The following is a 16,942-nucleotide window of genomic DNA, read 5'->3' as shown; positions in this document are numbered from 1 at the left end:
ACCATATTTTTGAAAATGGCAAGGGTTCATCCTTTTTGATAGCTGAGTAGTATTCCATTATATATATATGTATATATATATATATATACATATATATATCACATGTTTTAAATCCAGTTTTTAATCCACTATTGCAAATAGTGTTGCATTAAACATAGGCAGGTATTTTTCCTTTCAATTAGTATTTTTTTTTTTTAAAGATTTATTTATTTATTCATACAGAACTGGGGTACAGGCCAGAGATGCGGAGGGTGAGAGGATTCACCAGAGACAGAGTGGGGAGCAGAACAGGCAGATCGATGAAGTACACTGCTGAGGGGAGCAGCGGGCCGGTCAGGAGAGGTCTGCCACGCCATGTGGTCACCTCCGGGGCAGGCGGGAATCGAACTCATGTGGAAGCGGCTTTAGATTCTCAGTGCTGTGCTTTAACCCGCTGCGCCACCAGGGAGGGCCATTCAATTAGTATTTTTTATAGTCTTTTTCTAGATAGGAGTAGACTTGCTGGGTCATATGATCCATTTTTCAAAATTTGAGGAACATCCATACTGTTTTCCATAGCAGCAGGACCGGTTTACATTCCCACCAAAAGTATATGAGGATTCCTACATCATCACCAAAACTTGTGTTTGGCCTCAACTCAGGAGATTCCAAATTTCTGGTCTAGAGAATTTTTTGGTGTCATCTGATTTCATCATGGTGCAACATGTTGTAGTGAAAAGAATCCTTTGTAACAGAATGACATTCTGGTTTTCCCACTTATTTCAGTTTGCTCTAAATCAATTTACAGTTTTTCTAGACTCAATTTTTTTTATCTCTAAATTGATGATGTCCATATTGATTACATGGTTGTGAAGTTATTAATATATATAAATTTCTATGGTCCATGACCAAACTATCACATGTTTGCAACAAACATTAATTTCCTCTTTTAATTCTGTCCATAGCTCCCTTTTATCAGTAATCTTTGATTCAGCAAACTAAACTATAAACAAATCCTGTATCATCCAGTCCTAATACCTATTTGTATCTCATGATGTTCTCATTATGTTTTCAATTTTAGTCACTGCCTTTTGTGAACCATCTTCCTTAATTCTCTAATGAAGTGGTTAATTTTTTATATGACTAAGGATCTTATTCATTCATTTAATTGATTTTGCAAACTATTATTTTTGTACATTCATTATTTCTTTGATATTGCTGAGTTTGTTTCATGCAACCTGTAGTAAGTGCTCCCTCATAAATATCTCAATTAAAATTATAACCAGTAAAGTACTGTGCATTTCTTTGTATATTTTGCTCCATATTCTTTCTACATTTCTTAATATTACAGCCAAAAATGACTTTTTAATGAAAATTATGGTAACATGACCTAGGCCAATCCAAGGTCAAGGTCAGAGTCATAACCATGGGAAAAAACATAAGGGATTGGGGAAGGGGTTGAGCAGAAGGAGATGCTGCTGCATCTTTTCATAGAACAAGCCACCAAATAAATCAAATAATCGCTCTCTCCCCTACCCCCACACACATGCAAATTTTAAGAAAGTGAAACTTTTCAATTTAGGATATTGTATGACTGTAATCTCAACATTGTTGCTTTGTTTTCATTGTTCTGCTTAGCTTTGTCTTTATACACAGCTTGTCTGGATCCCATTTGAACCTATACTTCCTCTAATAAATGTGAACAATCCAGTCTTTGAAATGCAAAATGTTTCCATTATCACTGGAGAAATATGAACTACAAGCCATTCTTCTATTTCATCTCATTAGCACAAATTCACTTTAGTTTTAGATATCAGTATGATGTTTGGGTAAAAAATAAGAGCTCTTGTGAAATAAATATTTCTAAGTTATGGTTTCATAATAGATTTAATTGCATTTTCAAAGGAAAATAAAACAATCTAGCTCATTCTTGAAATGCATTTTAACTCTGAATTTGTATGTCTTACAGATAAGTCTTGAATAATACATGAAACCAGATTTCATCATTTGTTTAAAATTTGAAATCAAGATATATTTTACTTTCATCTTAAGCATTAGTAGAGAAGCTAAGAAACATCATTTTCTTAACTCCCAAGTCTAACTGCATGGCCAGTCACAGTTGATTGATTGAAGATGTCAAAAAGAGTGGCAGCCAATATCCTCCTCTTGCTGACCTTGCATTTCAGAAGACAGATTAAACCAGGCTGTCTCTTTCTAAATTCAAATGGATTGGAAAAAAAATCTTTGTGCCTTGATCCATTATGGGGCTTGCGCTTAATTGATCTTTGATTCATTACTACACCTGAACAACTTAGTGACACTGACATGAATCCTTGTTTATAAAATGGTTAGCCAGGATAATAGTTTATCTCCAAACTTGAAACAGGATAACTTAATAAATGGAGGGAAGCAAGCTATATGAAAATTACAAAGTAATCCCAATCAAGCAGTATTCTGTTCAATTACCATCATTCTAAAAGTCATTGACAGCACACATGGACTGAATATATTGGTATGTGCAATATTTAATTCCACCTTCCTCTAGAAAAAAAAAATAATTTCTGTATATGACCAATATGTAATGAGTTTGTAGTGCAGGTCCCAACTTTTTGGTAGTAGAATGAATTTTCTACTTTGTTGAGGTGGCATTTGGATAGTAGTTCACTTCAATTACAATAACAATTTGTATTATGAAAAGCAATTCTTAAATATTTAAAGGTAAAATTCTGTTGCAAAATTTCCAAGAACAAAAGATGATCAGTTTACTTTCATGGACATGATCTTGATTTCTAGCAAACTGAAAATATTCAATGTTTTTCTTTCAAAATTGTGCAAATTATTAGAATAAGGTAAATATATTTGCTTGATACATGAGTGAATTATCATTGGCTAAATTTATAATCTGAGCATCCTCTATATATCATCAACTAATAAGTTCACATGAAATGAAAAACATACATCAATATACTATGTGACTTTTGAATAGCCCCTCCTCAAATATCACATCTAAGAACTCAATTTGTTTTCTATTATTTTGTATTAAGAAAATATTGGTAAAATTTCCATATGGGATCCTCAAGAATCTTTAAGGAAAGTTGTTCAAAGTCTTAATAATGGAGATATAAGAGGGAAAAAGAGAGGGTCATAAGGAGGGAGAGAAATATGTTATTAACCTGCCTCAATGTACTGTGTTTAATAGTCATCATAGTAGATTTCATCACCTCTAAAAAGGCATCATTTTTTTGCATTTCTTTATTACTAAAGGAACTGCCTGTCAGTGAAGAAAAAGTTAAGACTTGGCAGCCAGTCCTATGACATCAATTAGAAGATGCATCCTGGTTTCAGAAGTACTATAGGTATAGAAGGAAGTACATCTTAGACTAGATGTATTATGGTAAAGTCCTATTATATGTAGTGCACTCATGGCACAAACATTCCTGTGCCAATAAGAATATGAACAAGAAACATAATCCCAGTTTTTCTTCCTTCCTTCCTTCTCACTCATGCCTCAGTTTTCTACAGTGAATCATTATCTTCATTAATTCTGATAAATAAAACATTCCAAAGTTCAGTCCTCAGATCCCTCTTCTTTGTCTATTTTCACTCCAAAAGTGACTTTACCCAACCACTTGTCTTGAAATATCTCCTATGTGGTAGATGGTTAGTCTTCAATTTGTAAGTTCACTTTCAATCACTCTCTGACTGTATTTTGTGATTATTCCACCGAATGTCTAAAAGACACTTTAGTTTTAAATCTACTGGGTGACTCTTGGTCCTCTGAGTCCCAGTCTTCTAATTTCAGTAAATGGTGCCAGCCATCTGGCAGCTTAGACTAACAATTTAGAAGCTGTTTTTGTTGTTTTCTCAAACCTCCTATTTCCCCCACTGAGGTCTAACTTCAAAATTGGTTCAAAATAGGTCAACTTTTGTCATCGTTTCACTATAGTCCTAAGTACCCTCCACTTTCTCAAGCACTATTGCCTCAGGTTCCAACTGGTCTTTCTGCTGCATTTTCTACAGGGTAGACAGAAGAGTAATTCTACAAAGGATAGCTCATCTGAATTCTACTCAAATCTTTTTATCAGCTTCTTACCAATCAAATTTAAAAAAATACAAAAAAAATCTGTTCTATAGCCTATAAGCTCCTACATTATCTGGCCCATGTCTACTTATTAGTATGATACCCTACGGCTCTTTGCTCTTACACACACACACACACACACACACACACACACACACACACACACACACACACACCAGTCTTTCTCTTTCTCCTCTGCCCATTAAGCTACAGGTACAACCCATTAGAAAGTAGGATTTATGAATAGTGACTGGAATTTGGTTTTCTTATCTATACCGGTCTCTAAGTTTTATACTCAGTCACTGAACCACTAACTGACATGAAGTAGATGCTGAGTACTGATGACTTAGTGAAGGAAAACATATGTGTGTGCATAACATAGGAAAATATATTTTTTTAAGATTTATTTATTTATTCATACAGAACTGGGGTACAGGCCAGAGATACGGAGGGTGAGAGGATTCACCAGAGACAGAGCGGGAAGCAGAGCAGGCAGATCGATGAAGTACACTGCTGAGGGGAGCAGCAGGCGGGTCAGGAGAGGTCTGCCACGCCATGTGGTCACCTCCGGGGCAGTCGGGGATCGAACTCATGCGGAAGTGGCTTTAGTTTCGCAGTGCAGTGCTTTAACCAGCTGCGCCACCAGGGAGGGCCGGAAAATATTTTTTATACATTGACTCATTGTCTCCTCTTCCTATCACTTTCCTGTGATACTGGGAGATGGAATATGGAGCAGAAGTGTACCTGCAACAGAATCTGGGAATGCTGTAGAAACATACTCTTTGGGGTCTTGCCCAGGAATACAGAAATTTTGTCTAAAGAACTGACTTGAGACTGGTGTTTACAGTCAGCATGAACATCTTCAGTATAATGGTCTCTGGCTAAAGATAAAAGCAAGGCATTCTAAATCTCAGACCCTTTTCTGATGATGATTCCCTTGTTTGTTAGCCTGGCAATTCTGAGTTAATGATCTGCCACATATCAAGGACTATGGCAGGGAAGCCATCTACCAGAAGTCAAGTAGATTGCTGTCCAGACTGCTGAACCTAAGGCTAGGAACTCAGTGTCAAGTCTCCTCTCTGCTGTCGGGCTATTAGGCTGGTGAGCAGCAGAATAACTGTTGTTACTGAAATTCATCACAGAACACTCTGTCCGAAACTTACATTGAGGCAGTCAGTGAAATCTGTCTCTGTGGACCAGAGGGTCATCTGTCATTTTGAAATAAGCTTGGTGAGCTCCGGGGCTCTGAAGGAGTGTCTTTAATATGAAATATTAATGTGAGAATGGGGATTGAGTGTGACTTTGGGACTGTGGAAAAAATTATGGTACTATTTTTGCTGAAAGTCAGAATGCTCTGGCAGAAGATAAAGCAATCTGGGATTCTGAATATTCCGATCCTGTGATGTGGCCTCACAGTTCCCACTTGTTGTTATATATTCCTTTTCTAGTGCTGTGGGCATATTAACCTCTAACATTAAAGCCAGACACAACCAAATGTGCACAAGTGGAGATAGCCAATTAGGAAGGCTTTTGCTAATGAAATCACTTCTCTTGTCTCTTAATGATTCTGTGATACTAAGCTATCTTTACATTGAAAACTATAATCTATTTAAAAGCCATTCATCTTAAATGGAACAAGGATCTGAGGATTTGAGGAGGTGGGCAGAAAAAATGACCTCAAGAAAATTAGACAATTATTTAGTCTCAGGATAACTCAGTAAAAGAAAGAGAGAGAGAGAAAGAAAAAACCCAGTTCCCAAATTTAATGAGTTATTGCAAAAGGAATCAAATGATAAATAGTAGTGTTAAGATTCTATTTGACAGAAATGACATGGTGAATCAGCAACAATTCTCAGATTTTTCATTAAGTTCTAGGTTGAGACATGAGCAATTAGAGAATAATGGTGTCACACAAATACTTTCTTATATGAAAAATAGTATAATAGCAAATTCACAAAATATTTATGAGAAGTCAAAAGAGAAAACACACATAAATACCTGTTAAAATTGTACATGACAAAATAAAATTCAAAAGGATTTTTGTTGCTTTTATTGAGTGGAAACAAGCTACAATTATCAGCATAGCTTCCAAAGATTCATTGAATTTGAACCTAATAAGGAAACGGCTATTTAGATACATTCAGATTTAGAGCAGCATCAAACACAATCTCTCTCTCTCTTCTGTCTTCACATAGACATACATACAATCTTTTATCTCTTCTCTTTTTGAAAATAGAGCAATATGGTTAGGAATTGATATATGGTATGAAGGAAATTCACTTTCAGTGAACCCATTGGACAAGATTTAATAACTAAATTTTAGAATGTATTTAGGATAATACTTAAACTGTGTAGGTAAATGTTTCTAGGAAACATTGAGAGGCTGTAGAAATACTTTCCTATGATATTCCTACCATGGGGCACATCAAATATAAAAATGTGTATGTCCCAAAGGTGTAAAGAATAAGGCTTCTCCTAGCTGGAGGCAAGTAGTTAGGTGATTAATGGCACTTAAATTCTGCCTGGCAGCTTAAAAGCTAAGAAGATCAAACTATCAGAACACTCTGTTTAGAGATCCCTGGTTTCAGATGTGGAAATCATCAGAGCCTAGCAGTATCACTTTACATCGGGGATGTCAGCTAATCTCTCTGAACTTGTATTCCACATTTGTAAGACCAGGATAATAATCCTTTCTCTTAAGTACCCTACATGAAGGTCAAATAACAAGGTGTATGTGGACGATGAAAAAGTAAACTATTGTTATCAATTTTTTTGTAGTCATGTTATAATTGATATTAAATTTTGATACTGAATTGGTAATTTTTTTCTACTTATTTATCAAAGTGTGCCATCCACTGAGCAACTTGAAGAAATAACTGTATTTAAAAGTAAGTTTTGTAATGGAAACTGGTAAAATCATGCTTATGGGTGGGGCTGAGAGAAAGTGGATGTCATTTTATTGATACATTGGTGGTTAAAGTTGCCATCACCAAAAAGATAGAATTTTGTTTTTAAAAATGAAAGAGAATTATTTTCTCACATTCCAAGCTATAAATTTTGTGCTCTTATTTTACTATCATAAATTTAGGGTTTTAAATATTTAGAGTTTTGAAAGTAAATTCAGTATATTGTTGAAATGATGGGTTAAGGTCTTTACCCTGTGCTCTTCAAAGGGGACAACTGTCAAGCTGCCTCTTTTAATCAAGTGAATAAAGATTTCTTAAAAAAAAAACAAATTAAACTTATAGCTCCACATTAAATATCCCTTTATTAATTTTCCCAGTCAATACAGTCCTAACGCCTTTGCTTGGTGAGTCTTAAAGTATACTAATTGACTAGAAGACCTACAATTTAAATCCTCTCCTTGCTGTCCTTACAAAACCAGAAAAAAATTACAAAAATGAAAATGGGAAAAAAATTCTACTTAACCTTCTCTCAAGATGACCTAGCTGAAAACTCTAACAGCGGATGGCCTGATGGTTAAGATTGATGAGCACTGTCTCCCTTAGCTGAAGATCAAGTCTGTTTCATTTGTAATTTTCCCAGTACCCTTGGCTAAGGAAGAAGAATCCTGAGGTTGAATACACCTGCTTCAACGCTGGACCCAGGGAGAATGATCTCTGCTGTATCTAGGCAGTTCCTCTTTGCCAGATGACAAGAGAGCAAATTATATAAATAATAAAAAATAAATATGCGGTTCCACAGTCAAAAGAGAAAACACACAAATATAACTGATAAATTGTCCATGGAAAATAAGATTCAAAAAAGAGATGGCATGATCTGATTTCATTCCTAACATCAGAATGACATGTCCTTTAATAAATCAAATATGTACTGTCATTTACGTGTATTAGGCCTCTTTGAAGATAGAGGAAAACATTTTCATGAATAAAATTAATGAATAATTCACTATGTTATCAACGAGAAACATTTAGCAGGTGTTTAAACCTATGCAATCTCAGTATTATTATTTTAATTTTTATTGCAATGAAAAAAATAAACCATACATCTTATATCCCAAATATATTGTCATATTTTTAGTTCTTTGAATAAGATATACCACATGTTTACTGCATGCAATTAAAATAGTGCATGTGTAAGTTTGGTTTTCTCAGGCCCTGAATAGTTTCCAATGAAGCTCCCTTAACAAATAAGTGTGAGGGGTGTGTGGGTGTTTATAGCTACCATAACAGCTATAGCCATTTAGGTGTATTCACATTAAATTTTATAGTAAATATTCCTATTTTTACATTAAATAATAACAAGGAAGAAAAGTATCTATTAACTATATAAAATGGATTTGGAACCTACATGAACAGGATAAGGAACCACTTGTGATGCCAAATCTTCAGAATGAGGGGTTAATATGAGCAAACTTTTGAACTTTCTTTATAAAGCATCTCCCTCACAAGTTACTAGAGCACAACATAAATCTTTGTACTTATACATCTAACAAAATAAAGGGCGATCAAGTTGTCTGAGTTGTGGAAAACTTCAGTGTCTCAGTTGACTGCATCTAAGTGTAGGCAGGATATGAAAGAAAATGTAGCCAGGGCCCTGATGGCACCAGCTGGCCTGATTACTGAGAAGACATATTGGTTGCTGGTTTCCTAAATTTTTGGTGATTGAAACATTTTTAAAAACCACTTATGTCTTCACGTGCCATGTGTTAGTAAAATACCTACAAAGCTCTAGACTGGGAGACATTTCCAACGATCTCTTTCTATTCCTTCATCTTTTCTGAACTTCTGTTTCTTTCCTAATTATAACATAAAACAGACTTTTAGAAGGATTCTGGAGGATGAGGATGGTTACTAGAGTTAAAAAAAAAAAGATAAAGAAGAAACTCTGGAATGGGGAACAGATAAGAAGACGACACCCAGAATCACAACATAATGAACCTGTTTTCTCTGGCCACTCATGGAAAGTGCCAGCTTTCAGGTGGAGTAAATTTTGCTTCGACAAGTATATTCTGGAAAACTGATGGAGATTATTTAGTTTAACAAAACAGATATACGCTCTTGGAAAACTAGTGGGCCAGACTGGTGGAAATTGCAGTTACCTGCCTCTGTGAGAAGCTGCTTTGTTCAAAGATAAAGCATCGAGGAAGATAAGCAAACCCAGGCTCCCTGAAGAGTCTAATCACATTATTGACTTCCAGGCAACTTCAAAGCTGCCAGGGAATCTATCCAACAGGCCTGCTGCTGAGTCAGACCCTGTTGCTACGAATGTCTGTCAAAGACCAGAATGTCTGTCCTGTGACTGCCATTCAGAAAGGGCAGCTGGGACGTCACCTTGGTCTTCCTGAGCATGTGCTCAGGTCACTGCTCGGTTACTCTGGGCTTTGGAAATTGTTGTCTCACCTCATGATGGAAACACATCTTGTGATTTCACTTCTGAATTAGATTCTTTGAATCAGTATTCTTTATTTACTGTTCTGCACTGACTTGAGCATGTGCTTGCTCTGTGATATGATTGACTAAGATCTCGTTTTTTTTTTTTCCTGCACAACACAGAGTGAGAGTAAAGCTTAAAATCCAGCTGTTTGCACACTGTGGCTAGTAAATCTCATAAATAATGAACTCCATGTGCCTTCTTTCTGAAGTATTGCTTTGAGAAAGTTATTTCATTGATGATGGATCTTCACATTTCAATTTATTCAGAAATTTCTTAAATTCTCCTTCACAAAGCAGTTAGTGTCATTTAGCTATCGCACATTTTAAATCATGAAAAGATTTCTTGCATTTCCCACAACCTCCGACCAGAACACTCAACCATATCTCATAATTGAAATCGTCTTGAGAAGAAAGTACAGAAAATACTCATGCTGATACTTTAGAAAAGCTTTTATTCTAATCTATCTTTGGATCACTAACAAGGTTACACAAACTGCACTTTCCACAGTCAGCCCTCATTTAGTCATCTCTGGAGGTACCTCGCAGGTCACTCAATTCACTTCCTTCTTTCTGCACGGCTCACTGCTACCTCCTCCTTTTATCTCCCACTAATGATTCTGGCCATGCAACATTTTCCTCACTTACACCGAGTCCATTAGATAATTGCACGCACTTGGGCTTCCTTCACAGTAGATGCTACAGTTCTCCTCAAGGGCTGTGCCATTAAACTATTCAATATTTAAATAATATTCCTTGTGGGTTTCAGTTTTGATCTTAGCTATAGATCCTTCTCTCTGCCCAAATATCACTCCATGCTTGAATGCTTCACACTGAGCAACTGTCATCTTAATAATAGCTATGTTGTGGTTGGTCTCACAAGCTTAAGGCCCCAGAAATAATCTTCATACAAGTGTATCAAATCCAATATGAAAGCAGCACATAAAATTGAGAAAACTCCATTTGTACAGGGGCACTTTTCTGAAGTCCACTTCTGTTTAGTGAAAGCATGGTTATGATGCTGAAAACTGTAGCATAATACTGAATTGATATTGAAAGGATAACTGATTTTCCCAGTGAATATCTTAAATTTACCAAGTAGTATATGACAATATAGACCTATGTACACAGGTAAACTAAATATTATAGTGGAAGGTATACATTTATTGCTAAAATTTCTTGTAATGTGAAATGAAGTTTCAACTCATATTTCAACTCATATTTAAAGAAGAAATTGGCCATAGACCTAACTATTCCCACCCTGGATCACAGCCCTTTGTATGTTTGGCATCTGCAACATTCCATCTATTAGGCTGGAAAGCAAAGCGCAGGCTACCCCAAGCTTTATGGCCTATCTGGCCAATTTTTCCATTTGGTTGGTCAGCTGCTTAGGATAACAGAATTATATGCCCAGTGGTGGGGGATTCATACATGCTTTAGATGAACCCTATTTCAAATTCTTAAAATATAACTGAATAATCAAGGATCATTAGATGCCTGAGAAAAATCAGCAGCATAGAAAAGGAAGGCTTATAGATACACTGACCCAAAAGACCAACTACTACTGAGGTAATTCAGGAAGTAGAAAAGAATTGTAAACTTCTACTTGGTATCAACAAATTGATAAATAAAAAATGTTATGAAAATGCAGTATTCAGAGATCAGGAAAAAGTCCTTCGTAATTAGAAAAGCATACAAAGGGCAAGAGAGAGGAGGGCACAAGGGGAGTGGGAGGGTTGGGGAGGAGGCAAGAGGATCTGGCACAGTGCAGAATTCAAAGAATTTATTCAAAGAATAAAAAAAGGAGACAAAATCTTAGTTATAAAAAATTAACCCAGGAGGTAGGAAAAAAAGCTAATAAAAAATATCAGAAAAAACTGGGGAGGAGGATTATTATATAAAAAAAAAACTGACTTAATTTCTGATATCGAAGAACAACATACCACTTTAGATTATATGCTTTTCCAGGACTATCGGAGTCCACTGATTGGTAAAACCCACTGAACTGCCAAGCACAAAGAAAACATTGTAAACAATTTCCAGGAAAATGTGACATGTCTCTGATATATAAATAAGTAATCAATTGACACTAGACTTAGATCACTAATGAATGTGTTTGAAATTAATGGAGTTACATCTGGTTTTTAATAGAAAATTACTAAACACCTATACAACATATACAACAGAGCCTTGATTATTTCATGTAACAAAAGAGGTAGAGAGTATTGTATAATTATATATAAAATGCCAACATAATTATTCCAGCGACTACTGATGAGTGTCATAGTATTAAAAAGAAAGACCCAGTTATGTCATTTAAGATCATTCTGTTTTCTTGCCTTTGAAATGGTGATAACCAGCCTTCGACTAGCTCATAGCATAGTTGCAAGGATGATACAATTTGTTTGAAATGTTTTAAGCACACTTAGCCAAAATTTTAAGATTAATATTCCACCTCTGTCTCTTATAACTTCTCTTTCAAGAACAAGTCACTCAATCTCCCTGTTTTATTTTAATGAGCATTTTGTTGGGTGATATTGTTTTTGAAATCTTGATCTGTAGATGTTTGGTCTTTGGTCTTTGTTTGGATACTACTATGATGAGTGGGGATCTGGAGAGAAAACAAAATGATTTGTGGTGTTATTATTTATTAATAATTCAAATTCCAGAATTAGAATTCAAGAATTCTAATTAGAATTTAGATTTTGTTCAAAAATTGAGATCAAAATGGACAATTACTATTTTTCTGCTTGTTTATATACTCCATAGTCTTTTTCCTGTGGATTTGGTACATTGAATACATGGTAATACAATATTTTCTTGTAATGGGCTCATACTATGGCCAAAAAGAAGTTGGGTGACCTCCGTCTCTATCAAACATACTCCTGATTTACTTGGACAGCCCATTCTGGATTCTAAAAGTGAATGATTTTAAGCTGTTAGTGAATGGTGAACTGCACTTTTGTCTCTTAAAAATTTTGAATATTCCAGTTCCTAAGTTTTATTCAAATCAGTTCATAGTTTATCTTCTCTAAAAACACAAATAACCTTGTGTTGCTTTCATTAAAACTTCTTTTTCACTTGCTATTATTTAATTCAAAATTAATTTTACATTATAACATTGTCAGGTGTGCATCATTTAAAATCTACATGTATATTATTATATTAAGTTCACTACTGAAATTTAATTCTAACTGTTCCCAAATACTTGACCTCTTTTCCTTCATTAACCTATACCTCATTCCTTCTTCCCCCCTCCCTTCTGGTAATCATTAATTGATATTATAATCTAAGAAGTTATTTGTGTTTTATTTAATTTATATTTATTTTTTTCTGTTACTACAAATGAATGAAATCATATGGTGTTTATTGTTTAGCATCCTACTTAACATCCTGTAGGATGTTATATTGTTATAAATGGCAATATTTTGTCCTTGTACATGGCAGAGTAGTTCATTGTGTGTGCACACACATTTTCTTTCTTCTTTACCCCTCTGTTATTCACTTAGGTTTTTTCCAGCTCTTGGCTATTATAAATAGCACTGCATTAAACACTGAGATACATATGTATCTCTTTGAATTATTGTTACTGTAATTCTCAGGTAAATGCCCACAAGTGAAATAACTGGATAATATGGGATTTCTATTTTTAATTCTTTGAGGGATTTCCATAATGCTTTCCATAATGGCTGCACCAGTTTACATTTCCATCTATTATGTACAAGGAATCCTGTATCTCACAGTCTTTCCAACACTATTGTTTCTTTTCTTTTGGCTAACAGCCATGCTGATAGGTGTGAAGTGATATCTCATTGTTGTTTTGATTTGTATTTGCCTAATAGTTGAAGATGATGAATGTCATCTCACATGTCTGTTGGCATTTTGAAAGTCTTCCTTGGAGAGGTAGTTGTACAGATCCTGTGTCCATTTTATTTTTAATTGTTTGGCTTGTTGTTGATATATTTACTCCTTGTCTGATATATGATGTGCCAATATTGTCTCTCATTCATTAAGAGGAAAAGGATGACTTTTCATTTTGATGTGTTTTCTTTGGTTATGTAGAAGCTTTTCACATTGATATATTTCCATTTAGTTATTTTTGCTTTTGGAGTCAATTCCCCAAACACATCTCTGAGAATAATCAAAAGTCTCCCCTAAAACAAAAACCTAGGACCAGATGGCTTCACTAGTGAATTCTACCAAACTTTCAAGGAACTAACATGTATCCCTCTGAAACCTTCCAAATAGCTGAAAAGGTAGGAAAACTTCCAAACACATCCTATGAAACCAACATTACCATAATTTTAAAACCAGCTAATGATATCACAAAATATAGACAATTTTTCTGAACTAGAAAGGAAATAATAATATCATTATTTACAGCTGACGTGATAACATATCCAGCAAGATGCTAGTAGAAATAATAAATGAATTCAGTAAAGTTGCTGGCTACAAGGATAATATATTTTGAAGCTTTTATTTTTTAAAAAGAAAAAAGTCATAAAGAAGTTCAATAATAACATATATACTTGTCTGTACATGGGAGAGACAACTCAACTGACCAACTCACCCATGTGGCTTCAGGTGCCATCTTAAATAGCTAGGACAAGGGAGGTTAGGGTATGAATGGGGAAATTCAGTTAAGGCATTTACTGGGGAGATCAAAGATATTTCTACCTTGAAACATTTTAGTCCAATTTCTATAAGTACTGTTTTCCCATGCCTGTTCAGTTGATGGGACACGAAATGTTTCAATGCACATCCCTATGGCCATGCCAGCTGCTTTTTGATTGCAAGCTGATGAAAGCTTTAGACAGATTGTTTTTGATTAGACAAGTGCCATGTATTGCTTGGTCATCAGAACTTAATTTCAGTATACAAAGTGTCAGAAGCCACTTCATCTTTCCTTTGGATCTCTGCATGTACAATACAGATTCCAGTGGGAGTCTAAAAAATAAACTCTTACATTGAAAGTACTCAGAATAGTGTTTATAGGGTTCAGCTATTATACATAGCGCACACATATGAATGCATCACATCTAAATGATTTTCATCAGAAATCTATAAATGATCAACCTAATTTTCTCAAGTAATTTACAATACATTTCAATAGTCCCTTGTGTTTCACCATTCTGAGGAGTGTGTGTGTGTGTGTATGTGCTCTGGGAAAGAAGTGTCTTTTAACTTCTGCCTTTAGATAATGAAGCCGGAACGTGATAATCATTTTCCTTAACATTTTCATTATTTGGGCAGTATACTTTTCATAAGTGGATAGGTGTATCCTATTTTAAAGGCCTTATTTTTCATGTAACCAAAGAATCAGTGGAGGGAGAAGTTATGGTCGAGTGTTACAGACATTTGAAATGTCTGGCGATTCTACTAAGTCTCCATACAAGCGCCCAGATACAGCTGTACTTCTCTGGTGGACAATTTTGCTTGAAGATTACATTTTTTTTTGTACTCTCCTTACCTGTTACCCACTATCTTTGTGTGACTGAAAAATAAGTAGCCTTTTTATGACCAAACCCTTTAAAAATAAATAATTCACGTTAATGAATATTTTACAAGAATAGGATAGATAAGCAACTCTAATTTACTGGAAGGTGACCTGTGCCTTTAAATGACTCTGCTAAATCGTGGCAAAATATATTTTCTATATGAATTCTAATTATGTGTCTGTTTCTTTACAAACATGTCTTGCAACTTAAATGATACACAATTAAAAAGACATTAAACAAGGGACAATAATAATAGAACATTATGCCTTCTTCATAAATTGTATGGATAATTATATTCTAAAAAAAAGGTTGAATAGTATACACAAAAATACCAACATTAACAATGTAAGAATCATAGTAATTTTGACAATTTTACATTCCACCTTCATAACTTTGGCATTAAAATTTCAGTAATGAGTATGCAAGATTTTAATGATCAAGGTAATTTTAATGAGTAATTTAAAATTTAAGTGAAGAAATTATTTGAAGAAAAGAAAGTTCATTTGATACTAGAAAAAACACAACTGTGTGAAATCCTTAGCTTCCTCTCCTATATAAAACACAGTTTATTAAGATTAGACCACAAACCTATTTTATCACATGAACAAAGAGATTCTCAAAAGTGTTAAATGACCTTTCAAATTTCTAAGTAGCTGCACCTAGAATTTCTAATCTTTCAACATGAGGTTTTACATGATAATATCCTTCTCTCTGGGTAGTAAATATTTCTAGAACTATGACAATTTAAGTAAAATGAAGAAAAAATCATATTTCAAGCCTTATCTGTTAATTTTTATTTCTTATGCTTATTTTTCATTTTGAAAGAAAAATATCCATATATGTCTTCTTAACAAAGAATAGCATAGTAAGTGTGAAATCATACTGGAAGCCAGAGTTGGGGGTCACATTGCTGAGAGAGTCATTCAATTTCCAGGATCAAATTACACTTGAAACCTGTACATTCTTGGACATTTCATTTACTGATCTTATAAACTTCCTACTTAGGGTTATAATAATTTAAGGGATTTTATTTTATTTTAATTATTATTTTTATTTAATTTTTCATGAATATGGAGATCTCATTGTCAGGGCAAGACAAAAGACAAACAAACAAAAACCAAAATGTCACAAACGGACTGATTGAAATAACAGAAATGTGTTGCATCACAGTTTCAGAAACCAGAAGTACAGGTCAAAGTGTCAGAAGAGTGGGTTGCTTTTGAGCCCTGTGAGCAAGAATTTGTTTGAAGCCTCTCACCTAACTTCTGCTGATTTGCTGTTTTTCTGTAATGCTCTTTTCTGTATAAAAATGTATCACTCCAATACCTGCCTGCATCCTGAAATGGTGTTTGCCCTGCATAGGTGTCTATCTTCAAATTTCCCCTCTTTATTATTTTTTTTTATATTCAAAAGGGCATGTTTATTATTAAGAATACAAAAGGATGCTTGCATAGACACAAGTGGGCAGAAACAGCCACCTCCGAATGAGACAGGTGTGCAAAGGGGTCCCTGCATAGACACAGGTGGGCAGTCTTATGGGAGCTGCACAAATTTCCCCCTTCTCTAAGGACACCATTCAGAATGGATCAGGATCCACCCTACTGACCTCATTTAACCTGGTTACTCTGTACAAACCTTATTCTTGTCACACTCTAGATACTGGGAGTTAGAATTTCAACATATAAAATCAACACAGAACAGCTTCCAGATGGAAACCCTCATACTGTCCCCTTTAACACGTCTCACTTTCAAAGAAATAAAAGTTAGAGCCTAGACTTGGCATTTCAAAGTCCATATTTTGACCATTCTCTTTTGCTCTGACAAGCATTTGTGAGGGACTCTTCAACACTGAGGGTTTCATCCTTGGTTTTTATTTTGCTTTCTCTGTTTCTTTTTTCCAGGCTGGCTTCTCTCAGTCAGTCCTCTGTCCTTTGCCACTGGAACTGGGTTCTCCTGACTTTATCAGTTCCAGACAGACATAGTGCCTGCGG

The sequence above is a fragment of the Condylura cristata genome, unplaced genomic scaffold (genome assembly GCF_000260355.1).
Source record: "Condylura cristata isolate star-nosed mole 26May11 unplaced genomic scaffold, ConCri1.0 scaffold00005, whole genome shotgun sequence".
Taxonomy (NCBI): Eukaryota; Metazoa; Chordata; class Mammalia; order Eulipotyphla; family Talpidae; genus Condylura; species Condylura cristata.
Note: the sequence above shows the minus strand (reverse complement) of the source record.